This window comes from Pseudophryne corroboree, chromosome 6 (genome assembly GCF_028390025.1).
Source record: "Pseudophryne corroboree isolate aPseCor3 chromosome 6, aPseCor3.hap2, whole genome shotgun sequence".
Classification (NCBI taxonomy): Eukaryota; Metazoa; Chordata; class Amphibia; order Anura; family Myobatrachidae; genus Pseudophryne; species Pseudophryne corroboree.
This window is the reverse complement of record NC_086449.1, coordinates 67,574,639-67,583,257: the sequence shown is the minus strand read 5'-3', so window position 1 is coordinate 67,583,257 and position 8,619 is coordinate 67,574,639.

Here is an 8,619-nt window from a genome sequence, read left to right as displayed (position 1 = left end):
CAATACTTGTACATAGTTATTGTTAACTAAATCGGGTTATTGTTGTAGTGAGCCATCTTTTCTAGAGGCTCCTCTGTTTTATCATACTGTTAACTGGGTTCAGATCACAAGTTATACGGTGTGATTGGTGTGGCTGGTATGAGTCTTACCCGGGATTCAAAATCCTTCCTTATTGTGTACGCTCGTCCGGGCACAGTATCCTAACTGAGGCTTGGAGGAGGGTCATAGGGGGAGGAGCCAGTGCACACCAGGTAGTACTAAAGCTTTCTATTTGTGCCCAGTCTCCTGCGGAGCCGCTATTCCCCATGGTCCTTACGGAGTTCCCAGCATCCACTACGGACTATGAGAAATAGAATTATCGGTAAGTAAATTCTTATTTTCTCTGACGTCCTAGTGGATGCTGGGAACTCCGTAAGGACCATGGGGAATAGCGGCTCCGCAGGAGACTGGGCACAAAAGTAAAGCTTTAGGACTACCTGGTGTGCACTGGCTCCTCCCCCTATGACCCTCCTCCAAGCCTCAGTTAGATTTTTGTGCTCGGCCGAGAAGGGTGCACACTAGGGGCTCTCCTGAGCTTCTTAGTGAAAGTTTAGTTTTAGGTTTTTTATTTTCAGTGAGACCTGCTGGCAACAGGCTCACTGCATCGAGGGACTAAGGGGAGAAGAAGCGAACTCACCTGCGTGCAGAGTGGATTGGGCTTCTTAGGCTACTGGACACCATTAGCTCCAGAGGGACCGAACACAGGCCCAGCCTCTGAGCTCGGTCCCAGAGCCGCGCCGCCGGCCCCCTTACAGAGCCAGAAGCAAGAAAAGGTCCGGAAAAAGCGGCGGCAGAAGACATCTGTCTTCAACAAGGTAGCGCACAGCACTGCAGCTGTGCGCCATTGTTACTCAGGCACACTTCACACTCCGGTCACTGAGGGTGCAGGGCGCTAGGGGGGGGCGCCCTGAGCAGCAATGTAAAACACCTTGGCTGGCGAAAATACATCACATATAGCCCCCAGGGCTATTTGGATGAATTTTAACCCCTGCCAGATTCCACAGAAAAACGGGAGAAAAGGCCGCCGAGAAGGGGGCGGAGCCTATCTCCTCAGCACACTGGCGCCATTTTCTCTCACAGCTCCGTTGGAGGGAAGCTCCCTGGCTCTCCCCTGCAGTTACTACACTACAGAAAGGGGTTAAAAAAGAGAGGGGGGCACTAATTAGGCGCAGTATAACAATACAGCAGCTATAAGGGGAAAAACACTTATATAAGGTTATCCCTATATATATATATATATATATAGCGCTCTGGTGTGTGCTGGCATACTCTCCCTCTGTCTCCCTAAAGGGCTAGTGGGGTCCTGTCCTCTATCAGAGCATTCCCTGTGTGTGTGCTGTGTGTCGGTACGTTGTGTCGACATGTATGAGGAGAAAAATGATGTGGAGGCGGAGAAATTGCCTGTAACAGAGATAATAATAATAATAATAATAATAATAATTTTATTTATATAGCGCTCTTTCTCCAATAGGACTCAAGGCGCTTAACAGATACATAGCATAATATAGTACAGAAAATAATGAAGTACATTTTCATAAAATACAGAAGCATGAAGATACTAAAAGGGACACTATGGAAATGCTTTAGTAAACAGAAAAGTCTTGAGTCTCCTTTTGAAGGATTCTATAGTTGGGGCCTCTCGCACTCTGCGGGGAAGTGAGTTCCATAGAGTCGGAGCCGCATGACTAAAAGCTCGACCCCCAGATGAATTACGGTAGATTCTAGGTACTGCTAAAAGTCCTTCATCTACAGATCGCAGTAATCGAGTGGGGCAGTATGGGGTCAGAAGCTGTTTCAGGTACCTTGGGCCTTGGTCATGTAATGCTTTGAAACTCAGTAAGCCAATCTTGAAGATGATTCGCCATCTTACAGGCAGCCAGTGAAGGGAGTAGAGGATGGGTGTTATGTGGCTGGAACGGGGCTGGTTGGTTAATAGCCTGGCAGCTGTGTTTTGCACCAGCTGTAAGCGTTGCAATTCTTTTGCTGGTAGACCAAGGTAGAGGGCATTACAGTAGTCTAAACGAGATGATACAAATGCATGTATGACTTTTGGCATGTCATCTGAGGGAATTAAGTGCTTGATTCTGGCTATGTTCCTCAGGTGAAAGAATGAGGATTTGATTGTGGCTGATATCTGATGTTTAAGTGTCAAGCCACCATCCAGGACAACGCCAAGATTACGCACACGATCACTGGTCTGTAATTCTGAGTCCCCCAGTGTAAGTCCAGTTGGTTGGCTATGCTGCAGTCTTGTCCTTTGATGTTGCGGTCGTATCAAAAGGACCTCTGTTTTATCCGGGTTCAGTCGCAGCCAACTGGCGCTCATCCACTCCTGTAGTTCAGCTAGACAGCCATTTAGGGTTGCTATTGGGTTATCAGTGCCCGGAGCAAAGGACAAGTACAGTTGTGTATCATCTGCATAGCAGTGGTAGACCAGGCCATGGCGCCTGATTATTTCGCCCAATGGGAGCATGTATACTGCAAAAAGCATGGGGGATAGTATAGAACCTTGTGGGACACCACATGGCAATGGCACTGGTGGTGATGAGTATAATCCAGATGATACTCTCTGTGAGAAATTATTTGAACCAGCTTAGGACTGTGCCATCCAGACCACAGAAATGTATCAGTCGCTCAATCAGAAGCCCATGGTCCACGGTATCAAATGCTGCCGAGAGATCCAGAAGGATTAATATTGAACAGTCACCTCTGTCTTTTGCCATCAGAAGATCATTTAACACACACACCAGGGCTGTTTCAGTGCTATGTCTTCTCCTGAATCCTGATTGAAATGGATCATAAATATCATGGGTTGTCAGGCGGGTTTCCAGTTGATTTGCAACGACTTTCTCAATAACGTTTCCTAGGAAAGGAAGGTTTGATACCGGTCTGTAGTTGGTCATGCAGTCGGGATCTAAATTAGGTTTTTTAAGAAGCGGTCTAACAATTGCTTCCTTTAGGGGTCCAGGAAAAATGCCTGTCTGCAAAGAGCATTGAACAATTTTTGTAAAGACAGGACCAATTATATCCATACAACCTATTAGAAGCTTGGTTGAGGCTGGGTCCAGATCACAGGTGGTGGGACGCAAAATTCGAGCAATTTCAGCAGTGTCCTTTACATCCACTGGGTCAAAGCTGGTCCATGAAGGCAGGTAGCTTATATTGGCAGGCTTTGTAGTTTGGCACTCCTTTGATGGCACTGTGGAGATTCCAGCCCGGATGGTGGATATTTTATCTGCAAAGAAGTTTGCAAACTCGTTGCATCTTGCCTGGGAGAGGGTCTCATCAGTCTGCAGGCATGCTGGCTTGCAAAGCATCTCCACTGTGCGGAAAAGCTGAGCTGGCCTATTGTTTGCTGCTGTGATCTCATTTGACAGGAACTGTGCCTTCTTACGAGTGATTGTCGATTGATATTCTTCGTTATGCTTTATTAGTTTTATTTTGTCATCCACTAGGTTAGTCTTCCTCCATCGTCTTTCCAGTCTACGCCCCCTTTTCTTGAGCTCACTAACACTGTTGTCGAACCATGGAGCTTGACGTTGTGGTTTACGAGGTCTTAAACGCACAGGGGCGATAACATCAATTGCAGCCATAACATCCCTATTATAATAACGGACTAGGGAACAGGGATCTTCACAGGCACCCAGTATAGCAGCGAGATCCAGATTTGCTGCAAGAGCCTGGGGAGTCATACCCCTCCTTGGACGATACCTGGTCAACTCCACGGGCAGAAATCTTATTTGAGGGGTTGCAACTGAGAACCAGAGGGAGTAGTGCTCTGACCAGATGACTGGGTTTATTTTTAGGTCAGTGACTTCTCATCCAATCTGAAAGACAAGGTCGAGAGTGTGACCACTTTTATGTGTGGCAGAGGGAACGACCTGTGTGAAGCCCAGACCGTTCATTGTGCACAGGAGGTCTTGGCCAAGGCATGAGAGCTCATCATCCACCCATGCATTGAAATCCCCGAGGATGAGCCATCTTTGATGTTCCAGAACCAGGCCAGCAACAGTGTCTGCAATTTCTTGTAGAAATATCTTTCCATCTCCAGGTGGCCGGTAAATGAGAAGTACTCTGAAACCTAATCCTGTCGAACTCCGGGCAGCAATGCACTCGAATGAGCGAGTAGTTTCAATAGGGTGGACCCTAAGTTTAAGTTCTTTTTTGAAGCAGATAGCCACCCCGCCACCCCTGCGGTCCAGTCTTGGGTTGTGGATGACAGAGTAGTTTGTTGGTACTGCAGCCTCCAATATAGGTGCTGCATTTTCATCTAGCCAGGTCTCTGTAATACAGGCTAGATCTGCAGATTCAATAAGGTCAGCAATTGTTGCAGTCTTGTTTCTTATAGATCTGGCATTACAAAGGACTGACCTGATTGGACATACCAGAGGGCCTTCAGTTTTCTTTATGTTAAGTGCAGGAGCTCTGGGTATGGGGGTCACAAAGCGAGAGTTGACAGTTCTGTTCTTCCAAACACAGGGCCGTCTTTTGGGTATCACTTCTATTTGATTGTTCTTTGAGTATGAGGGTGAGCAGGTGGGCAAAGGACTTAGATGGTTACCGGGGGAAATACATTTCCGGCCTGCTCGCTTCCCACGAATGCGCCAGTGTTTTCTTTTTAAAATGCCAAGGGATTGAAGAATAGAAGCCTGTGATGGTGTGATAGGAACTGCAGAACGTGGTGGGCGGAGTGAAAGAATGAAGCTGGAGCAATACGTATACATTTGGTCATCAATGACAGATTACTATAAGTTTGAGCTGCATATGATGATGAGAGAGGGAGAGAAAGCAGTGTTTTGTTTTTTTGTTTTTTTTCCTTTTTGTGTTTTGTTTTCCCCCAATTCGGTATGTGATCCAAAATTATAATGGCATATGAACAAAGTTATTGCTATAACCTATTGGGTGTGTTTGAAGCAAGTAATAAATAAAATAACTGCTGATTTAGTCAATTATCCTAGGATAGGCAGTCTTTTGGAAAGGTGTTAGAAGCCAATTCCTACTGTGTAGGTGTGAAAAGTCTCAGTGTGAGAGGCCTTTGAAGTAGATTTTTTTTTTTTTTTTGTGGGGGTAGTAGTGATAACGTGTCCTGGAAATGGATCCTGATTTTAAACGGTGAGCCTTCAGCAATTCAGAGCCTGAATATACTGATATTAGTAGATTAATGCAATAAGTCAGTTATTTGTTGCTCAGAGAACAGAGGTGGATGATGTCTAAGTGAGGGGCTGGATGTAGCCAAAGATAGGTTGTAATCCACAGTACCTTATCTGGGTAATGTCCAATGCAGAGTACAGCAGCTGCTAAACTGAAGGATTTCTCAGTGGAGATATGCAGAGGATTCAGTCCAGGATTCAATCCAGTGTGTATCTCAGCGCAGGAATGCAATCCGTTGGTTTTGATGAAATGTCCGCGTAGAGTAGTACAAGTTAAAGGTAAGTCCATGGATATTTATGATGATTCATAGGTCAGTTGTGGTGAATTTAAGCTGTTTTATGGAGATGATCAGGAGCATACAAAAGGTGAGGCAGCCATCTTGGGCGCCAGTCAACTCCCTAGGGAGTCGACACCTCAGTGGATGAGCTTATGGAAGGAATATGTGACAGTGTCAGCTCTTTACAAAAGATTGATGACATGAGACAGCCGGCGACTCAGCCTGTGCCTGTCCAGGGGTCTCAAAAGCCATCAGGGGCTCTAAAACGCCCGTTACCGCAGATGGCAGATACAGACGCCGACACGGATACTGACTCCAGTGTCGACGATTAAGAGACGAATGTGACTTCCAGTAGGGCCACACGTTACATGATTGAGGCTATGGAAAATGTTTTTACACATTTCTGATAATACCAGTACCACTAAAAAGGGTATTATGTTGGGTGAGAAAAAACTGCCTGTAGTTTTTCCTGCATCTGAGGAATTAAATGAAGTGTGTGATGATGCGTGGGTTTCCCCCGATAAAAACTGTTAATTCCTAAAAAGTTATTAGCATTATACCCCTTCCCGCCAGAGGATAGGGCACGTTGGGAAACACCCCCTAGGGTGAATAAAGCGCTCACACGCTTGTCTAAACAGGTGGCACTACCGTCCCCGGCTACGGCCGCCCTTAAGGAACCTGCTGACAGAAAGCAGTAAAATGTATATACACTCACACGGGTGTGATACTGCGACCAGCAATCGCCTCAGCCTGGATGTGCAGTGCTGGGGTGGCTTGGTCGGATTCCCTGACTGACAATATTGATACCCTAGATAGGGACAGTATATTACTGACTATAGAGCATTTAAAAGATGCATTTCTATATATGCGTGATGCACAGAGGGATATTTGCCGACTGGCATCAAGAGTAAGTGCGCTGTCCATTTCTGCCAGAAGAGGGTTATGGACAAGACAGTGGTCAGGTGATGCTGATTCCAAAAGGCATATGGAAGTATCGCCTTATAAAAGGGAGGAGTTATTTGGGGTAGGTCTAACAGACCTGGTGGCCACGGCAACGGCTGGGAAATCCACATTTTTACCCCAGGTAGCCTCTCAACATAAGAAGACGCCGTATTATCAGGCGCAGTCCTTTGGGCCCCATAAGGGCAAGCGGGCAAAAGGCTCCTCATTTCTGCCCCGTGGCAGAGGTAGAGGAAAAAGGCTGCAGCAAACAGCCAGTTCCCAGGAACAGAAGCCCTCTCCCGTTTTCTGCCAAGTCCTCAGCATGACGCTGGGGCTTTACAAGCGGACTCAGGCACGGTGGGGGCCCGTCTCAAAAATTTCAGCGTGCAGTGGGCTCACTCACAGGTGGACCCCTGGATCCTTCAGGTGGTATCTCAAGGGTACAAATTGGAATTCGAGACGTCTCCCCTTCGCCGTTTCCTAAAGTCTGCTTTACCGACGTCTCCCTCCGACAGGGAGGCGGTATGGGAAGCCATTCACAAGCTGTATTCCCAGCAGGTGATAATCAAGGTACCCCTCCTACAACAGGGAAAGGGGTATTATTCCACGCTGTTTATGGTACCGAAGCCGGACGGCTCGGTGAGACCTAATTTAAATCTGAAATCCTTGAACACTTACATACAAAGGTTCAAATTCAAGATGGAGTCACTCAGAGCGGTGATTGCAAACCTGGAAGAAGGGGATTATATGGTGTCTCTGGACATCAAGGATGCTTATCTCCATGTCCCAATTTACCCTTCTCACCAAGGGTACCTCAGGTTTGTGGTACAGAACTGTCACTATCGGTTTCAGACGCTGCCGTTTGGTAAAGACCCGGGGTGCCGTGGACAAACCAAAGTAATGGCCGAAATGATGATACTCCTTCGAAGGAAGGGAGTTTTAATTATCCCTTACTTGGACGATCTCCGGATAAGGGCAAGATCCAGGGAACAGTTGGTAGTCGGGGTGGCACTATCTCAAGTAGTGTTGAGGCAGCACGGTTGGATTCTTAATATTCCAAAATCACAGCTGATCCCGACGACACGTCTTCTATTCCTAAGGATGATCCTGGACACAGTCCAGAAAAAGGTGTTTCTCCAGGAGGAGAAAGCCAGGGAGTTATCCGAACTAGTCAGAAACCTCCTAAAACCAGGCCAAGTGTCAGTGCATCAGTGCACAAGGGTCCTGGGAAATAATGGTGGCTTCCTACGAAGCAATTCCATTTGGCAGATTCCACGCAAGAACTTTCCAGTGGGACCTGCTGGAAAAATGGTCCGGATCGCATCTTCAGATGCATCAGCGGATAACCCTGTCACCAAAGACAAGGGTGTCTCTTCTGTGGTGGTTGCAGAGTGCTCATCTTCTAGAGGGCGCAGATTCGGCATTCAGGACTGGGTCCTGGTGACCACGGATGCCAGCCTGCGAGGCTGGGGAGCAGTCACACAGGGAAGAAATTTCCAGGGCTTGTGGTCAAGCCTGGAGACATCACTTCACATAAATATCTTGGAGCTAAGGGCCATTTACAATGCCCTAAGCCAAGCAAGACCTCTGCTTTAAGGTCAGCCGGTGCTGATCCAGTCGAACAACATCACGGCAGTCGCCCACGTAGACAGACAGGGCGGCACAAGAAGCAGGAGGGCAATGGCAGAAGCTGCAAGGATTTTTCGCTGGGCGGAAAATCATGTGATAGCATTGTCAGCAGTGTTCATTCCGGGAGTGAACAACTGGGAAACAGACTTCCTCAGCAGAAGTCTTCCACATGATTGTAAACCGTTGGGAAAAACCAAAGGTGGACATGATGGCGTCCCGCCTAAACAAAAAATTGGACAGGTATTGCGCCAGGTCAAGGGACCCTCAGGCAATAGCTGTGGACGCTCTGGTAATACCGTGGGTGTACCAGTCAGTGTATGTGTCCCCTCCTCTTCCTCTCTTACCAAAAGTACTGAGAATTATAAGACGGAGGGGAGTAAGAACTATACTCGTGGCTCCGGATTGGCCAAGAAGGACTTGGTACCCGGAACTTCAAGAGATGCTCACGGAGGACCCGTGGCCTCTACCTCTAAGAAGGGACCTGCTCCATTCCAAGACTTACCGCGGCTGCGTTTGACGGCAGGGCGGTTGAACGCCGGATCCTGAAGGAAAAAGGCATTCCGGATGAAGTCATCCCTACC